The sequence below is a fragment of the Simochromis diagramma genome, unplaced genomic scaffold (genome assembly GCF_900408965.1).
Source record: "Simochromis diagramma unplaced genomic scaffold, fSimDia1.1 OVJJ01000604.1, whole genome shotgun sequence".
In the NCBI taxonomy this organism is placed as follows: Eukaryota; Metazoa; Chordata; class Actinopteri; order Cichliformes; family Cichlidae; genus Simochromis; species Simochromis diagramma.
The window spans coordinates 4071694-4091434 of record NW_024387416.1 but is presented as its reverse complement, the minus strand read 5'-3'; the positions used below and the strand labels follow the sequence as shown (position 1 = coordinate 4091434).

The following is a 19741-nucleotide window of genomic DNA, read 5'->3' as shown; positions in this document are numbered from 1 at the left end:
GGGAAATGTCACGCATTCAGCGTCAAAAAGGCAAGAGACGGGAAGAAAGATGGATGAAAGCAACAGGACATGAGGCAGGAGGTTGAGGGTGGATGGATAGGAGGAGCGTGGGGAGAAAACATTAAAAGGCCAATCAAGATGGAAAGAGTGCAACATACATTTGGTAAGCTGGGGTCTGTGGACACCCGTGTACTCTGCTAGTCAGTGTCGAGAAGATTTATGGAAAAGTTGAAACCTGTTGCTTTAACCTAACTGTTTGACAACACATTTAATTAAAATTCATTAGGTTTGCGGATTAGTCTATTTATTTTTTAAAGAAAACTTTGAAGGATGCTAACTACAAAAATCTTATCAGTGAAATTAATTTACCAGTGCTGAAACAGTGCACAGGATTGCAGGAAAGCAGCACATCTTACTGTAATGCACCAAATCTGTCAGTAAACCTCAGCCTTTGAGCAGCAGGAGAGCTTGGGTCTAAAGATGTAAAATGACCCATTTTTAGCATTTATACACTTAAATCACTTGCACTTAATCAGTGCATATGAAGTTGGATAGAAATTGGATGTTAGCATTGTGAAATTATCTCCACTATAGTTGAAAATTATAACGTTTGGATATTAGTCATACCAATTTCTCACTCTAAACCAGTGCTTCCCAGCCTTTTGGAGCCACAGCACATATTGCACATTAGAGAAATCACCCAGCACACCACCAAACAAAAATGTCACCAAAACAATGTTGATCATTTTTCCCTGCGCACCAGGTATAGCAGAATTGACTCTGTTCGTCCCCAGTATACCTTTGTTGCTTTTTTCTGACCACTACTCAAGCTAGGGCCTTCATCTGGATCGTAATTTTCTCCAGGACTCGGGTCAGGGTGGCTACTTTTTCTTTTCAAGTATTTATCCATTGCTATTATGTGCTGCGTTGTCTAACTCACAGCATGATTATTATGTAATTTCTTCTTTGTCTTCTTCTGTTTTACTGGCAGTTAGCAACCTATTTCATTAGAGCAGGTAGTAGTACTGCCCTCTAGTGGAAGAGAATGTAATTGTTCAGCCAGTACTCACGGCGGTCGCTTAAAGCAGCGGTCCCCAACCTTTTTTGCACCACGGACCGGTTTATGCCCGACAATATTTTCATGGACCGGCCTTTAAGGTGTCGCGGATAAATACAACAAAATAAAACTAGTACCGGTACCGAAAAAAAGGTTTATTCATAACACACGTGAAAAGACCCAGGAAAACAGAGTAAACGATAAAGACGATAACAAAATAACGCTGAAAACCGATAAACCCTGAAAACCATACATTTCACACCTGAGCCTCAACTCTCGCGGAACCAGATAATCTTGCACGGCACACCTGATCGTTTCTCACGGCACACCTATGTGCCGCAACACAGTGGTTGGTATTGATCACATATTTCAACAGTATCACTTTATTAATAGTAAAATCAATTTGTCACTAGTTGTATGCATGTAGGATTTTATCACACCTTCACAGTGGGGCCTTTGTATGTGGGTTAGAGACATCCAAGCGCCGTGTGTAAGGGAGGTGATGGTTGATCGTAATTCTCCTTTGGGGGGGGATGAGCTGATCTGGGAGGTATAGAGCTACGTGATGTGCTGTGCAATTTTCTTTGAGTTTGGTCAGGTTGCATAAAAGAGATCAGGGCGGCGGCCATCGTCAGAGACCACTTTGGCGTTTCTCCATGTTGCAACATGTTATTAAACCCACCTTAAAAGATGTTCACTGGCGTTTGCAGTTTAAAATTTCCACAGCAACACTTAATGATGACATCAGTGATTTCAGGAGCAAATACACTTTTTTAATGGTTTCTGCGCATGTTCTTGCTAATTCCTGTGTTTTCTGTGACAAAAATTATTACCTAAAGAAGGAGAAAAATAATAGTTAGGGTCAAGTCTGATCTCCAACAATCCAATCAGTCAAGTTTTGTAACTGTGGTGATTTGAATATTGTAAAATTTTCCACTTCTGTTCTTTGGAGGTGACTTTTTTTTTTGCCTTTCACAGGTGGTTTTATATCAGTTGATGTTTAACCATGCTCTGTAAGGGTGAGATGACCTCAGTTTCTTGCATCGTTTGTGAGAGACGGATGGAAACTGTTGGGGCAGAACAGTGGGGTTTCTATTCAGAGAGGCTCTTTGAAGAATTTAGTAATGTTTCGCTTCATTATAGTCTGAGAGATCACAGGCTTCATCTCAAGATTGCCTCTGACTTTTCCCTCTGTTCCTTATTTGAATGAAATCTTTAGTTTTGACTTTGTTTTGCATAGATTAGATGGAGTTACTGCAGAATTTTTCACATAAAAACATGATATACAATATAAAAAACCTTTAACTGGAGTGTTCAAGTGAATTATGGCTACTGTGAATATCAATGCTCACAGTATGCAGTTATCAGTGGAGCAGTTGGCGTGGAGAAATGATAGAAATGAACCAAAACTGTCGTCGTACCTTTCATGTTGACACTGTTTTTCCCCTTTTTTGTGGAGGTTGCTGATAGTGTTGTAGTGACACAGCTTAATTTTAGATATCAGAACACCAGTAATCCATCCTGAAACTGTTTTGTTTCCACACTGGTTTCATTTTCGCTAGTCTGATCTGTGTGTCGGGGTTTACACAGCATTTCCCAGGGCTTATTCTTTCATATCTTCCTGTTTTATCATACACTTACTTCTCAGCTTGTAAACAGCCCCTTCACACTTTATTTTATTCTCTTCTGTGATGCTCTCCCCCCTTCTACAACCGTTTGACCTCAGCCTGCTTTCAAGAGCAAACTTATCTTTTTTAGTTTCAGAGTGCTGAGCCTCATAACGGTTCACCGAGTCGGTCACATGAGTTGTTCTTTTTTTCCCCCCCGCATGAGCTTTTTTCCTCATATCTCCATTTATTTCTTATACCTTTAGTCTGTCCTCCAAAACCCAAACATTAGCCTTTTTTTGTTAGTTATACCGATGAATTGTGACAGATAAAACCCAAATATAGAACTGCAACGTTTGAGCTCATATAAATCAGTAGTCTGGGCTTTTTATGTATAGCATGATGATCCTTTCTTCCATCTGTTGTGGCCCGAAGTTCCTCCAACAACTACACTTCTTTATTTTTTATTTTTTTGATCCGGGATAATTTAAATAGCATCTACGAAGAGCAGAGAGACAGGAAATCCATCTCATCTGACTTTTCAGTAGGAGGAATAAGTGGTTTAGATTCACTGTGAAACACAAACACACACGCTTGCTTTTTGTCACACACAGTCCTGCACTCTAAATCTCATATGAAATAACACAGTGTCTCCAGGGGCTGGGTTATCTGTCTATCTCCTCTTCATTTCACACCTCTAAACAACCACTTGCACGGTACTTAATCACATGAATAGCTTTGTAATTGTGTGTGTGTGTGTGTCTTAAACAGCGTGCCTTTCATGTTTTTGTGAATCTTGAACACACTTTTGTTTTATAATTAAGCGCTCGTCCTGAAAAGCCTAATTTGAGGAAATTCAACAAAAGGTCAAGAACATTGAAATCCAATTACTGCATGGGAATAAAGTTGTGGTGAATGTGGGAATGCAGGATGACTTTAAAGATACTGAGAAAAATATTAAATATATTAAAAAAAATATAAAAGGCCGTGATGGAAAAGAAAAGTGGACACGTAAAACATTTTTAGTGGTTTGACAAAGTGAAAAAGTCTCCAAACAACTTTAAATCCAACTTTCTCTCATTTTACCTGTTTAATACTATCTATATATATTTAAAATCTTCTAAAGGTCGGACGCACAAATCACTTTGAGCATGCTGGACATGGACATATTAAAGACTCTACAGGCAAAGTTGCTAAAGCTGGCCAGAGTTTGGAGCCAGCTACAAATCGGCAGTGTTGATTTGAGCAAAGGATCACAGCAGTTAGGATGGAGATGAGTGAACGAGAGGTTCGATGTCCTCTTATCTGAATATATAAACAAGTACCTGACATTTGTTATTATTTATAACTCTTTCCAGTAGCAGAGCGCCTCATTTTAACTTGTTTCAATGAGAGAAGATCCTGTAACTTACTGCAGTTTGGGGGAAATTGGAGGTTGAATAATTTCTCTTATTATGAAAGAAGCAAAGTTGATTTTTGTTTGTATTTGTTTGGTCAGTTATAGCTCTTAAAGGATGAGAATCGTCGAAATTTGTATCAACAGGTCACACTCGGTGCATCTCTACTAGCATGTAAACATTGCAGTCCTTTAATAAATCACACCACTACTGTGTGTAGTTCTTCGGTGGTCATTCAGAAACAAGATAAATGCACCTTCAGTGTAGTAAGTGAAAGCTCTAAGCTGCCTTCTCTCGATTTACAAAGCATAACTACATATTGAGATTATATGCTCGCTAAAACAGCGTTTCAGTTCCAACAGCTAATTAAACAACAGACATGAAACAGATGTGTTTGTAGCCAGAATCAGCATCTTGCTGCCACACGCCAATATACATCACAGTAAGTTTGAACTGGGTGCTGTCAGCTGGGACTTTGAAGGCGTAACCAGGATTAAACTGGCTGGAAATTGGCTGTGACAAAAGGATAGAAGCATGGTAGGGCTGGAAAGGGAGGCGAATGAAGAGGAATAACATGGTGCTTTTGCTTCCTTTGATTTTCTCCGCCATTTGTTTTAAAGATGGTAGATGATGGTAGAGTGGTTAACAGAGGTTGTGGGTTTAAACCTACTGTGTGTGGAGACGTTTTCTAGTTTACTGCCACAATAATTGATGATTCTAAATTAGTCAAAGGTGGTCAGATCAATTTGTGCTGGTGCTGCGATGGACTCGCCCGCTTGTCCGGGATTTACTGCACTTCTTGCCTGGCTATTGCATCCTGCGACCCTAGCTGGATGTTGTTAGCAGTAAGAAAACGGATGGATGTTGCTCCATCGCCATTCCCCTGTCGCTTTTTCTTTTTTCCTTTTCCCTGTTTGCCTTCCACCGCCTGCTCTTCCTTAACATCACAGCACACGTTTATCAGCATTCATTTAAAAGAACAAAAACACTTCCTTGATCTTGCTCCCCTGCGGTGGTCTGGTCGACTGAATGTTAATTTGTGATAAGAGCGACCGATGAACACTCAAAGAGAAAAGGCAGGAATGACCTTACTGAAGGTGACACTTGATTACACGGGTTAGTAATGTACTCAGGCAGGACACGGGCCGTCTGTCACGGCGTCCGTGGTTTGAGGCAACTTGTTGCAGTATATGTAATTATGTGTTCAGTTCACTAGCACAGAACAAAGGTAAATACTCACAAACTTCGTCTAGCTGTAAATCACTGTGTGTAGGCAGACGGTGAACTGTTCTGGCAGCTGCTGTTCAGCTGTTTTCCAGCGTAACACCTTGAATGGCAAAGAAAGTAGTCATGAATGAGGAGCAATGAATTATAAAGTGTCAATGTGGGCAGTGAGTACAAATGAAAACCAAAGAGCAATTAAAGGCTTGGATTGAGAGTGGGCAGCCGAGCTTCTAAATAGCCGTGCAGACGATGAATATGTGGACAGAACATGTTATTTTCACTATGTTTCAAAAGCCTCTGTTGATTGAGCATTGTTTCTAAACTGTTTTTGGTCCCATTAACCTTAGACACATTCAAAATGTTCATGTTTTTGAGACAAATAAAAGAAAGTGTGTTAGCGGTGTGTCTTTAAAGGTTAGATTTGTGCTGTCAGTGTTTTGCTGACTGAAACCTTTAGGGACGTATTCAGGAGTTTAAATCACACAAGTGTATTTGTGTGCGTTCCCATGCATAGTCATGAATAGTGAGACTTGGTAGAGGTGACGTGAATATAAATGCGCACACGAGTGGGGTCTAAGTAGTTTTAATTAAGGGTCGGTACACACACTGATGTTTTTACTCTCACACACTTAGAGGAAGCTTTTAGGGTTTAATGATCTATTACTCATACACAAACTCCAGAATCTACTCAACACTCAAGCATAAGTTCCCATTGTATGTAAATCCAACTGATTTATGCATTGCAATAAAGGGTCATATATATCCTTTAAGACTTTGGCATCTTCATTCTTGTGGCACAGGTGCCTCTGATAGCATTAATTGGAAGTAAACATACGGAGTTATCAATCCTCACTGATGTAATCATTGTCCAAGCGCTGCGTTCTAGGTGTTTTTCCCTTCGGCTTTTAATTACAAGTTTCCGGAACACAGGGAAGACGTCAGGAGCTCCAGGTTCATTTGTCATCGAATCGGACTCGACGTCATTGGTTTCCTCACATGCTTTCACTGGCACGCAGCCTCGATTTCACAAAAATCGTTGTCATACAATTTTAGCCGCAGTGGCCATGCATCTGTCTCTCTGTCCTTTTCCCAGGGGCTTCACTTCTTTCCTCAGAAATTTCCAGCTCTAATTGAAAAGGCATAATGGAACACAGAACTCGATTACTCTCGACCGGCTGGGCGCCTGATTATTCCAGCCACACTGACGAAGAGAATGAAATGCTTTCGTTTCATCTTGAGGGCAGCATTAAACGCAGCAGTAGTTTATTTGCAGGGAAATGTGACAACTGCACCTGCGAATGCACGTCTTTATTTCTTAAATATGTTTGAGAACCTGAAGAACAAACCCCAGCCTTCATAAATGTCAGTTTTGCTAATTCTACGCAGAACTGCTTTAAAAAAAAAAGAAACAAAACCCCAGAATCTAGAAATCTGCTTTTACATTAAGTGTTGGCATATCTCTTTTGGTTTTCTGAGTTATTTAACAGCTGGGTTTGCTTGTTTCCGTTGCAACATCTGGCAGCCCAGTGGCTCTGAGTGTTTTTTTTAAAGAGTGAGCCTGCAGTGTACCTGCTCTCTGTTCTCTCCCTAATATAAAATTCTGTTACAAGGCTGCACTCGCTCAGCGTTGGTTTGAAAGTATCTGTTGTTCCCGTAAAGCTGAATGGTTTGTCTTGCTAACCGTTCAGCACAGTTCATCAATACGTTCTATAAAATTTACCTCTGACCACATCTTCCTTTGTATTTTTGGTCTTTGTGTTTTTGTGCTAAGTGCCGAGTTGAGCTCCACATTACAATTACCCTTTTTCAAAATTGCACTGTGTCCATACAATAGTGTGTATGCACACTCATTGGTCAAATTATAGCGTTGCTCAGGCCTTACCCTTCAATTCCACTTAGACATGGGGAAAAAAAGGACTGCGGACTTCAGGTGCACTTGATTGCAAGATTTGAGACAAAGTAGCGTGTAATGTTCTTGTTGGCTGTAAAACTAGCCTTTCCCTTAACAGTCGTCCAGTTGAGACATTTACAAAAGGCCTTGTTGAGGCCATACAGAGCCAGAAGGCTGGCAGAGGTGACATGTTTACAGCTGTCTTGGACAAAAACCTTTCACAGTGGCATTTCATCACAAAGTCGACACTTCTAGGGGGATCGATACGGAAGGAGAGGGGGAAGAAAGAGCGGGGGGGGGAAAGCCCAAAGCTTTGGTTGCTGTCCTGTGAGACTGCATTATTCATTAAGCTTGGATTTTTAGTGTGGGGAAGAAGAAACAAAATATTGATTAAAAGTTAGCATTTTAAAGCAAGTTGAAGCTGAATATGTGCCTTTTATATTTATTTATATATATCCTATAAATAATAAATATATATAGATATAGATATATAGATAGATAGATAATAGAGAGAGAGTCTCGGTTTTTTAATTACTAGTGAACACAACTAGAGAATTTAGTTATGCTGGTGCTACAGAAAATGTAAAAAGGAGGTCATCAAAAACATGAGGACTGCTATTCTAGTAGGTGTGAAAAGTCACAGTAATCTATTCTGTAGTATACCATAAATTTGCTGTGCTTTCATTTTTGCCTGCTGTGCAAATGGGCTGTTCTGAGCAGAGGAAATGAGTACCAGTCTGCATTTCACACAGCAGCCCCTTGATCAAAGAACATATTTGCTGAAAGTTGGCGTATTCCTCGGAGGCTTGGGGAAGCTATGTTATGGTAAAGTAAATGTGACACTCCAGCACAGAGTTTGGCATGGGATTATTTACAATTAGGAATTTCAGGGGGTTTTACACACAGGAAGCCCGTGGGCCACAAAGAATCAGCGCAAAAAGTGGAATAACTTTGCAACCGGTCAGAAAGGTACGGTCCTTCCCCGTCCCCGGTAATAAGCTGAAAACCCATTTCTTCCCACATCACCTTCTGTGCACTGAATCATATTCCCTCTGCACATCTGCTGCCTCTAATTTGGTCTTAAGTTAAAAAAAATTCTCTTATACCTCCATTTCGAAAAACCTTTATCCCCATAATGTTGGTGATCTAAGAACTGAGATTTATTCTACCATTGCCTTCACTCCTAAGTGGCTCTGGGTAAGAGCATCAAATAAATGCCTAAAACATGAAATGGAAAATGTTCCCCAAAATGGTCTGAGGTATCTTTTTCCTTTCTTTTTTTCCCCCGGTCCAAAGAACCTGCCAGATAGCTGTCAAATAACTAAAATCATCCTTATGTACATAATTGGATAAGTTTCTTGCTCTCCTGAAAGAAAATGGTTTAATGGCCTGATTTGATCTCATTAAGTCTGGTAGCAACGGTGCATTTCAGTTATCAGACCCTTCTTTGGGCTTTTATCCTAAGTAACAGTAGTTTAGGATGTGTCAAATAAATACACAATACTGAAAAAACTGAGAGATTTTCATCAAGAAACAGTTTTGCATGAATAGAGGAGGATTTGTTTGCCACACACACAAGAAAGAAAAATGGCCATCTGTCGGTTGGGTTTGCCAGTGGCCGTCGAGTGTTTGAACCATAAAACAAGGCTCCTCACCCTCAGAAGAACAAATGGAAAAACACTGAAATCTTGCACTTCTAAACTCATCAGATACACAATGTGTTTCTGTACCGCAGAGCGTTGGTTGCTTGTTGAACTATTTCAGAAGTGAAAAGCCCAACATTAGAAAGAAATGGAGTCCAAAAATCCCGAAAGGTTACAAACTGATTTGCTTGTCTGGAAAAGATGTTGGACTTGAACTCTGTGGAAGAAATTTCCAAAAGCCCATCTGTCCAGTAATTGGAAAAACGGAAATAGAATAAAGTAGAAAGTTGAGGGATCGGAAAAGTGTTAAACCTTGAGGAATACGAGGCGGGGAGGAGAAGCGTTATTAAGAAGCTTGGTAAAAGATTTGAAGTGCTACAGGAGAGGGAGGGGTGGAGAAAGAGAAATTACTTTGGGAAAGCGCCTGGTGTTTTGGCTGCTTTAATGACTGATTGAGAACAAAAGTCTTTTCTAATTCTAATGAGTTTAATTATGGCTTGCCCTTAGCCAGGTGTTTGGATCAGCTAATGTCTGGATTCATTAATTGTCAATTAAAACAGAATCAGGCGCTTGCGCCCAATCTCAGCCACCTCTCACAACAAACATTAAAAAGTAGAATAACTGTTTGCTGTGTTCAGCCATCTGATGACTGTCCAAAATCAGATAAGCCTGGTTGGTAAAGTTCTGGTAGGAAATGAAGATATTTAGGATATGCCACTCCTCCCCCTTGAAGGAAAATGGCATTTTCTTATCGGTGTTTCCTCTGATGATTTTGGATTGGCACTTTGGATTTCATTCTGTAATACAGAATGAGGGAGGGGCTGAGGAAGGATAAAAGGAAGGATGCATGAATAGGCTTTCAGATCGATAGAGGAGCCAGGAGGGAGTGTTAAGAATACAGGCTTTTCCTTCTCGAAGGTTTAAGTAATAAGGTGTGTGTGTTTCCGTGTCTTTGTTTTCACATGTGTGCAGGGCTCGGTGTGCTCTTGTGAGAGAATGCGGAGATTTGTTTCATTTTGAGTAGACAATGCGTTTAAGCTTAATGCTCGGGGCTGCTGCTGAGAAAACAAATGCTTTCAATTCAGGATAGCAATAAGGTATGGTTGGTAGGGGGTTGCAATAAGTAGGCTTAGAGATGAGTGTTAAGTGCAGGCTGCACTTTTTGTTTTTCAGTCATGATCATTTTTTTCTCACCTGCCTTTTCGTGTCTTCACTTCCTCTGCCACGTCTTAGATTTCTGTCTGGACTGTGCGAAAGCTGAGCATTAAAACGTTCACCAATGTTGGATTTACTGCAGGCCAGCTGCATTACTTTAACTGTGTTCACTCACTCTGACAGCTGAGGGTAATTTGTAATGTGAACATGCCACCCAAACTAGAATTAACTGAGTCTAGAGCGCACCAAGACGCTTAAATGATCACTGCTCTGCATTGTTAAAGGATTTTCACCTGACAGCATTCAAAATGCATCTCAAGTTATGAAATCACCGATTTACTGACACTTTGTAGCAGTTGTTTGTTTATTGCATCTGCAGTAATATTTTCTTACGTTGGATTAAGAAGAGAGGTTAAAGAGCATGTTAAACTTGCTTTTAGGGTGGTGATGGAGAAGTTTGGTGCAACTTCTGAGCTTTTCTGTCTTTGTGGATCTAGATTAGGGGTCTCAAATTCGTGGCCACTGGCTGCCCACGCCGTATATTGATGTGAAGAAATATAATGTAATTTGACACTTGAAGTTACTTTTTTGTTAGGCAGGATTTGTTTGAGTGCAATTTTAAAATAAGTTGTTCAAAAAGCAAAAATAAATAAATTTCAGTTTTATTTGATAGCCACAGAGAAGAAAGGAAAGGGAAGCGAGGACGGAGAGAAGGGGGAAGACATGTGGCAAAGGGTCTCGCGTCAGGCTCGAACCCAAACCCGGGCCCTGAGCTAAACCGGCGCCTGTGGATGAGGATGCTTTAAGACTACATTGTGATTTGTAGTGAGAGCAGGTGGAAGAGAGCCTGCAGAGATGGAGGTATGATGTGGAGAGGAGAGGAATGAAAGTCAGTAAAAGCAAAAGAGAATGCGTGTGTGAATGAGAGGGAGACGGGTGTGACAGCGGAGATGCAAGGAGGAGACGTAGTGAAGGTGGACGAGTTCCCATCCTGGGGTCAACCTTTCAAAGCAATAGAAAGTGCACAAAAGAGGTGAAGAAGTGAGTACAGGCAGGGTGGAGATGAGTGTCAGGGGTGATGTGTCACTGATGGTAGTGACCTGTGTGGTTTGGAGATGGTGGCTCTGACAAAAAGACAGCAGGCAAAGGTGGAGATGTTAAGTTTCACTGGGAGTGAGGAGGATGGAGAAGATTGGAGTTGATCAGAGGGACTGCTCAGGTTTGGCAGTGTGGAGGCAAGGCTGAGATGGTTTGGACATTTGCAGAGGAAGCATAGTGGATGTATTGGACGAAAGATGCTGAGGATTGAGCTGCCAGGCAGGAGGTAAAGAGGATGATGAGGAAAGGAGAAGTAGTAGCTAAAGTTATGAGCCGCCACACCAAACAAGTGTGAGGCGGCACTGTAATGTGTTAGGGAGCTGGGATGCTGTAAGTACGGGTAAAATTTCCTTCTGTTTTTCTGCTGTGTATATATGAGGCTTTTAAAGTGACTATTTTGTTCCAGCAGGGCTTTCAAGTGTCCCAGAATAGTGGTGGACTGTGTAAAGAAATGTCAAGCAGTGATACTTGTTTCAAAGGCCAGTGTTAGTTTAGTTTGAGTCTTTTTCTTTTCTTTAAAAGCTTTGTAACCCTGCTGTTATTCTCATGCTTTAAGATTTTCTTTCCCCTTTTATTTACCTTGGCATATCTGTTTTTCACTTCCTTGTTTCTTTTTCCTTTGTTATTAAAGGTACTGTGTTTTTTCCCACTAAGATTTGCTTGTTACTATGTTTTTGTTTTGTTAATATGCAGGTTTGCAAGTGGGTGTGCAGGGTAGTGGTGTTGAGCTTGGTTGACTTGCATGTGTGGCTGAGGTCATGTTGTTTGCATGTTGCACATTTTTATTTGTTTACAATTATGTAAATATCATAGCTTAATTTTGCGTATTCATGTACAGTTCCCTGACAGTGTGTACGCTCTTGCAGAGTATGAAAGCAACAGAGTTGTAAGTGTGGCCGTAAGAGTCCATTATGTTAAGTAAGACTTGCTGCCAGAATTCAAAACCAGCAGAAAGGACGGGGTCATCGGCTTTGCAGGCGTATAACAGTGCTTTCAAGGCTTTGAAACTGAAGCACAAGTGTGGAACTTGTTATTGCCTTGTAAAGAAATAAGCTCCCTGAAGATGTTTGTTGCCCAGCAGTCTCAATTTCTGCATTGTGCAGTAATCATGGCATCACTAGGAGAAGTCATCAGGCCATGGGCGTGCTAGGGTTAAATCTTATTCTGTTTCTTTCTGAGAAATGATCAATGGAGGCAAAGCAGAGGGTGGCAACGGATTCATCTGGAAGCTTTGTGTTTGAGCGCAAACATGGCTATCGTAACGTTCTTGTTCCCTTATGGTTCTGTGCAGGTTCTCAGTTATCCAGGTCATTACTGGTGACTCTAGTGACCCGAATCTTTTTCATATGTTGACTTGTAGCAACTCTCACTTAATAGTGAGCTAACAGTGCTCAGGAACATCTGCTGGGGAAATCCCCCCCCTCTAAAGGTTAAATACTAGGTACTAGAGTTCCCCTATGGGCTACACATTTAAGGAAATATAAACTGAACGAATCCTTAATTCTTTAGGATAATTTAGGTAAACATCCACTGTTTTGTATTAAAGTTAAAAATGTGATCAATAAGAAAATGACGCATCTTTCACTGCGTCTGGATAGAGTCGTTACCTGTTCCACGCAGTGGAGGAAGCTCTAACATCTGTTTTCAGTCACTGCATAAATATTTAATTATTCACATCTTGTCTGAACAATTGCCCACAATAGAACGCTGATTAAAGCCCACCCTTTGCTGAACTTTGCATTGGTTTTACAGAATAATCAGTTGGTGTTCATGTAGGTGACTGACCTGAACCTTTTTATGCTTTAAATTGTGCTGCTGTCTTTATGACATTCAATCCAGCCTGTGCATAATAACTAAGAACGCATGAGACCGCTGCAGAATGACTTCATGATTCATTATTTCTTTGCCCACAGACACGAGCTGAGTCATCATTGACAAATTATAGCTGGAGGCTGGTGCCATTTTCTCTCAAATAAAACCATGATCGGAGAAAGTTTTTTAATATCTCAGAGTCCGCTCAAATGGTGATCAATGCCGCCTTAATCTTTTTTAAATAGGTAGCTCTTTTACTGGAGCAAATAAATGTGTTTGATGATCAAATGCTCCAGTGCATATTTTCAAGTGGAGGAAGGGCTGCACATTTGTTTTCTCTCTCTGTGGTATTAGTGCTTTGTTCTTTCTTTTTGAAATAGATTTTGTGATTCTGTGTTTTTCAAATGCTTCATCCAATATTTGGCAAAGGTGTTTGTATAACGATGGGAGACTTTATTTTTCTTTCTCGTCGTCTGAAACACACTTCATGTCCCAAGACTTCCTCACATTTTCTTATTTCCCCGTCTCAGAAAGTGCTATGAGCGCAGCAGAGCAACGTGTCTATGTCTGACATCTCTGTATGCAGTTAAACTGCATTTTCCATGGCAATAATACACTTTCTGCAGTGTCCTCTGCACTGTTGCTCGCAAGCATTTGGGGATATTGTTAAAGCTTCGCTGTTTTCTGTTTATTTCCTTCCAGATGGAACAAAGATTTCAGTAGACGGCGCACCAAGCTCTGTAAAACACTTTCAGTATCTTAAAATAATCATGTCCTGCAGCATTGGGCCTTTAGGCATGGGTAGATAAGGGGCAAGGTTAAATGACTTACTGGTTGCTGAGATGCAAAGTCAAAGGACACTTTGAGCCCACTTTCAGCAGTTTAGGTGCTAAAGTTACAAGTCAGTGTTTGAGGGTATAAGACAAACGATGTTCTTCAATCAGGTCGGTCAGTTTATTATAGTTTATTCTGTGAGTGACTGATTTGGTTACAAGCTGAACGTGGCAGCCGAGAACAGTGCAAGTAAAAGTTGTTGCCTCTGAGAGAAACTCGGCCTGTCACATGTATCTTTTTATCTACCAGCCCCACCTATTCCACTACTTTCTGTAAAATTTCAAACTATGCACTGTTAAAAAAATACAAAAACGATTTTTTGCGGATGCATTTGCATTGGTGCGAACATGCACATATTTCCATTCCGACTCTTGTTGAATGCTTACAAGCAAATGTTTGGTTTTCATTAGCATCAGTGCAGCATTTATTCTAGGAGTGTTGCCACAGATAGAAATGTTGCATTACCATCAGGCCCTGTGACCATTTCCCAGATGACTTGATTTTTCTTTCTTTCCTAGTCCTTTTTATTGGTTTAACAAAGTTTCTTGGTTTCTAGATGAGGGCTAAAGAAACCTAAAACTTTCCACAGAATCTGTCTTATATTGGCTCTCAGACACAAAGAAATCCTACTGTCAACATCACAGAAAAGAAACTACAGAAGGTCCCAAGATGAGTTTTTACTGCATCTTTCTGATCATGAGTATGAAGGAAACCTGATGTGTCAGAAGAGTAGGTGGTGGCATCGCCATATGGAGGACAAAAGAGAATGAACAGTGGGAAAAATGATGAAGAGAGGGCAGGAAGCTCCCCTTTCATCCTTTGTTCTGGGGAAAAGTGGTGAAGAGATGGGCAGTGGGTGGCATGTTGAGAGATAATGATGAGCTGAGTTCCTGTGGTGAAGCAAGGAAACGGAGGAATGTCTCATCAGGGGCAACGTATGAGAAGATTGTTCAGAAATAAAAGCATACTGAAAGGAAACGCAGAGAAGTTGAGAAACATCAGTGAAGAGGCGTAGTGGTAAACAGAGAAGACGTTGTGGAGACGTAGAGAATAAAACCTACTCCTGTTTTTAAGGTACCAGTGAAATGGCGGCATCCTCTAGTTGCAGCAGCGGTCAATCAAACAGGAAGGTGCGGAGTTGAAATAAGGATGGAAGTGAGAGGAAAGGGCTGCAACAGCAAGCACTGCTCTGATGAACGTGGGGGGAAAAATGGGACAAACTGAGTAAATGGCAAGTTTGAGACTGACTGAAGGTAGTGACCAAGAAAGGGGGTGAGAGGGGAAAGAGGGGGAGGCTGGCAAGATGCAACGAGTAAAATTTAAGGAAAAGAAAGAATCTTACTTGGTTTAGATAAGAAATCAATTACCAAAAATGAAAACTTAGTAGGTGTCCCAGTTTTCTCATTTTAATCTTTATCAAGTATTCAAATCACTGTTTCCTATTACACTGATTTACAGCCAAAATAAACTTTAAAATTTGGTGAAATTACTAAGTTGTAATATCTGAAATTCAATGTATTGTGTGAAATTGTTATCTGATATGCTATTTGGGCATTTCTAAGAGTTAGTGTCTTCACTGAAACCAGGAATGACCTGAATACTCTTGAACCGTGAAGTTTAAACTGGGTTGGATGCTTATTTTAAATACGACCGCTCTTCCTAAACTATTCATCCAGTTGTATGCTCGTATGCAACACAACTGTCAAATTTTAAATTTGACGATCCCAGTAGCAGGAAATGCTGCAAAAGTTGTTTGAACTTGTTAAAAACATTTAATCTGGGTTTTTCTTTGTGTAAAACTTTTTTAATGTATTGAGGGGAAAAGTGATCCAACAGCTGTTTAAACTGTTATATTGTTGTTGCATGTTACAACTTCAAAAATATTGTCAACTAGTGTTGTACACAGATGGTGTTGAGCGGCTCTGCAGTCTTTAGAGCTTTGTGCAAATTACAAGTTAAAATTCATGGCGACCGTGGCAAACTGAACAGCGACAAAATTTGCAAGGGCGAAGCAGCTAAATGAGAGCGTGTGTAACATTTGACTAAGCTGCTAAAGTACCACGCTGATTTCTGGGTTAATTTTCTTTTCTGCTTTTTAGAGTTTCTGAAACTCCGATTGTGCCGTAATTCAGGGAAAATTCCACATTCAGGGTTTAGTTCTTAATTTAACCTTGAAACATCCTCAGATCTTTATACCCAGTTACCTTTTGCTGTATGTTGCCATACTAAAGTAACCTATTACTACTTTGTTTTTTCTTTTTTAAAGAATGAATAAAGGGGATATTGAGAAATGCAGGCAAATGTGGGAAATGATGCAGAAAATGAACCATAAAGGGAAAACTGAGAGACAAGGACAGAGGGGCAAACATGAAATGCCACAATGTATTTAGGTGAGATAAAAACTGAATGGAGCCGACTATTGTTTTAGCAGTGCAGTACTGCTATAACAATGAAAACTGAGGACCAATAAAAGACTCAAACACTCAGTAGTAGGGCTGAGAATGAGGCAGAGAATATTGTCTTACAGTGAGGAGAACATATTAAAATGAGTGAAAGATTGCTAAAGTGAACTGGCAAAACAATAGAAGAGCCAAGCGATGGCGTAGAAGAGAGCAGGGAGGTCAGAGAGAAGTGGAGATTACGAGTGAATGCAGTGAACAAAGGATTGAATGAGAAGTCAGTGAAGGTGAAGGAGAGCAAATTAGATAGAAGGCTAAATTAAAGATTGTGGAGAGTGTGAGAGGAAGGTAGTGAGAGAAAGAAGAGGGGAAATGATGCATGAAGGTAACGCCGTGCAGGTGGCTCTGTCTTATATCATTTTAGCACCTCTCTACTTCCAGCATTGGCTCCACTCCTCTTTCCTACTGTTGCCTTCTTTCTCCACGCCTGCTCTTTAAAGTTATGCTGTGTAGCATAAACTTGATGGAATTAAACACGCCATATGTTTGCCTCATTATCGATGTTTTGCACATTGCCTATCAGCTCTTACATTTGGGTAACATTTTTATTCTATTCGGATGCTCAGCTATCTGTAAGTGTCTAAATAAGGGACTAAGAATGAAATCTGGTTCGCTGTGTCACGCAAGGTCAATTAATCTTTCTCCTCCCGATTTGCTACAATACAGGAGGTCTCCTCTACGCTCTCTCCCTTGATCTGTATCTTTCTTTTCTGCAACAACGTCTTCGAGGCTTGCTAATGATATTGTGATTGCAGTAAATGCAAGGGTAAGACTGTTAATACTTTAAATCGGTGCATAAATATTGTCAAGGTTCCTTTAGATATGACTGTAAGGTAATATTTACATGCGCGTTCATCAACCTTTGTCATTAGATGTCCCGACAACCTGTATTTATCATTCAGACTGCATTTCCCCTTAGCCTTGTTAACCGTGATTGGAAAATGATTCAATGCTAGACAGAAACGGTGATTAGTGTCTGGCTGGTTTCTATATGTTGAAGGCTCAGGATAGCGTTTTAATTTGAAGAATCAATGAATAGTGCAGCTTAAAATGGTAAAATTACATCTTTTCACACAGATGAAGATTTTAGGTTTACTGGAAAGGTGTTTTTAAGCCATGTTTTTACAAATTTCAGCTTGACTGAACAGCATGATTAAAGTCTACTCACAATAATATGACATGCAGGTGTGGTGAACGAACCATCATCAGTCTGTAGAGCAAAAATTTAGTTAAATCAACTTTGCTTAAATATTTTGAGTGGGGGAAATCATTTGATCCCCTGCTGGATTTGTACATTTGCTCACTTACAAAGTGATGAACAGTTTCTAATTTATGTAGTAGTTTCATCTTAATGGGGAGAGACAAAATATCAACTGTAGATCCTGGAAACCCAGTGAGTTTTATAAAAGATTTAAAAGATGACTTGAAAGAGATGCATGTCGTTGATTGAAATATCTATCCTCGAGCAAAAAATAACTCTGTACAGAAAGCATGTTTGCAAGCCCAGCCGTGTAGTTGGTCACCAGGTTTCCGTACATCTCAGGTGGGATTTAGGCTCTCTGCTCTTTAGCCCTTCAGCTCCCTTCGCAGCTTTTCTACAGGACTGAGGTCACTCCATGACGTTAATGGGCTTCTTCATCAGCCTCACTGTCATGCTGAAAGGCTCATCCACAACCCTTGCGGCACACAGTCCCGTTCATCGGCTGCTCAAGTCCCCAAGTCATGTTGACGCCAGGGAGTTTGATATTGGTTTCGTCCGATCCACACTTTTCTCCCAAGCCTCCTCTGAATCGTTCAGATGATCATCCTCACTCCATGAGGCGAGATCTGGCGTGGAGCTCAGACTGAGGGCAATTGATGAATTTTATATTTCTTCAAATTTCCGACTAATCATGCAGTTGTCACCTTCTCGTCAAAGCTTATCGCTGATGGTCTTTTAGCCCAGACGATGCAATGTTGTCCCTGATATCCTTTCACAGTTCTTTGGTCTTGCCCATGGTGGTGCACTGATTCTGTGGACAGGTGTTTTATACACAAATCAGATGGCTTAAAGGTGATCAAATACTAGCTCATTCTGTGACATGCAAATCAGTTTATAACTTTTACGTTTTTCTAGATTTCTTTCTTAGATATTTTCTCTCCATTTAAAGGAAAAGATCATGAAAATTAGAGGCTGTTCATTTCTTTGTGAGCAAACTTACAATGATTATTCTACCAAGTGAGCTTAAGAGAAACAATGTTTTTCTTGTGGACGTTACTTATCGCTGTAAATTAAACTCTCAATCTCACACTTATAGCCACTGTATCCTGTTGACACTTGACGTAAAAGTGACTAATTAGGTGAGAAGCCCCGTGTGATTTCTGCTGCTGCTCCGTACTGCATTCACTGAACGGTGATTTAAAAATGTATTATACTCGCAGGTAAAGCGCAGTATCTGAGAGGTGTTTCCTATGTGCATTTTCTTCTTCATATTTGTGATCTCCAGCTTTACTTAGAACCTCATTTTCAATAGCTTTGTGTAGTCATTTGTCATAATTTCAGGCTGGTGAGACAGCTGCGTAGCGCTCATGGAGTGTTGGGGTTTGTAATAACGTTTTCTCAGATGTTCATGGGATGTTTGTCCATTAGACAGATGTCTTGTCTGCTCCTTTTTTTGTCAAGGTGTACACTTCAGTATGTTCTATAACTGGTCCAACTGGTATCTAGCACGTTAGCTGCTGACTCTTAAAGCATCCCGAGTAAGCAGTTAGTCAGCACACTGCAGGGAAATGCATCATACCTTTATCATAACTGCAAATGTCAGAGGAAGTTTGGCTGCTGGCAGACACGACCTTTCGGGATGCACCAATAAGACGTGCACACAGAAACATGCAAACGCTGCCAGAAGGTTATCTCGCAGTGCACAGACACACGTTTGTTTGCTGAAAGGTAATTTTGTCTGTGGCTGTGAATGTTTGAATGTAACTCAGCCTTTTTAATTGTGTGAAATTGGGACAGGTTTTTGCCATCGGCAAAAAAAGCCAGGGGGAGAGTTGTGCTGCATTGTTGATCTTACCTGTCACACTTAAGTGCACCCATGTACATGCAGGCAGACATGCAGTTTTTAAAGGTGACTGTAGCAAAGACTCTGGCCACATTAAAAGGAAGACTCTTATGAGTTTTAAATCAAATTGCCCTCCAGCCTCATGTGCAGAGACACGCAGGTGCGCGCACACTTTCCAGCACACCCTGTTTTACTCTCCTTGTCACTGTTGATGGTCTCAAATTCGAACACAGTCTGCCACTCTAGCATTGCCTGGTGTCTGATGCTCAAAGCACAAGAGGGGAAAAAGACCCTTTTTACCCCATCCCTGACAATTTGCATTACAAAAATAACACACACAGACTTATCACACTGTTTGATTTCGATCTCTTCCTTAAACAGATTTAAAAAAGTGTCTTACTTATGGGCATACTGTGGACACTGAGAGGCACGCAGTGAAAACCAAACTTCTATCTCTATTTCCTTCACTTTTCCTTATCGTAGTCTGTCTCCAGGTTTTCCAGTAGTCTCTCAGCCACAC

At 40.5% G+C, this 19741-nt stretch overlaps 1 protein-coding gene and 1 long non-coding RNA gene across 6 annotated transcripts in view; both read left to right on the top strand.

Annotated features, from left to right (window-relative positions):
- The window catches only part of pcxb (pyruvate carboxylase b), a 294355-nt gene that overhangs the window by 160605 nt on the left and 114009 nt on the right, over positions 1-19741 (top strand). The gene's annotated exons all lie outside the window — the stretch shown is intronic.
- Positions 1254-19503, top strand: LOC120721840. The gene is made up of 2 exons (XR_005693269.1): positions 1254-18230; positions 18294-19503. It is a non-coding gene; the product is annotated as an uncharacterized LOC120721840 (long non-coding RNA).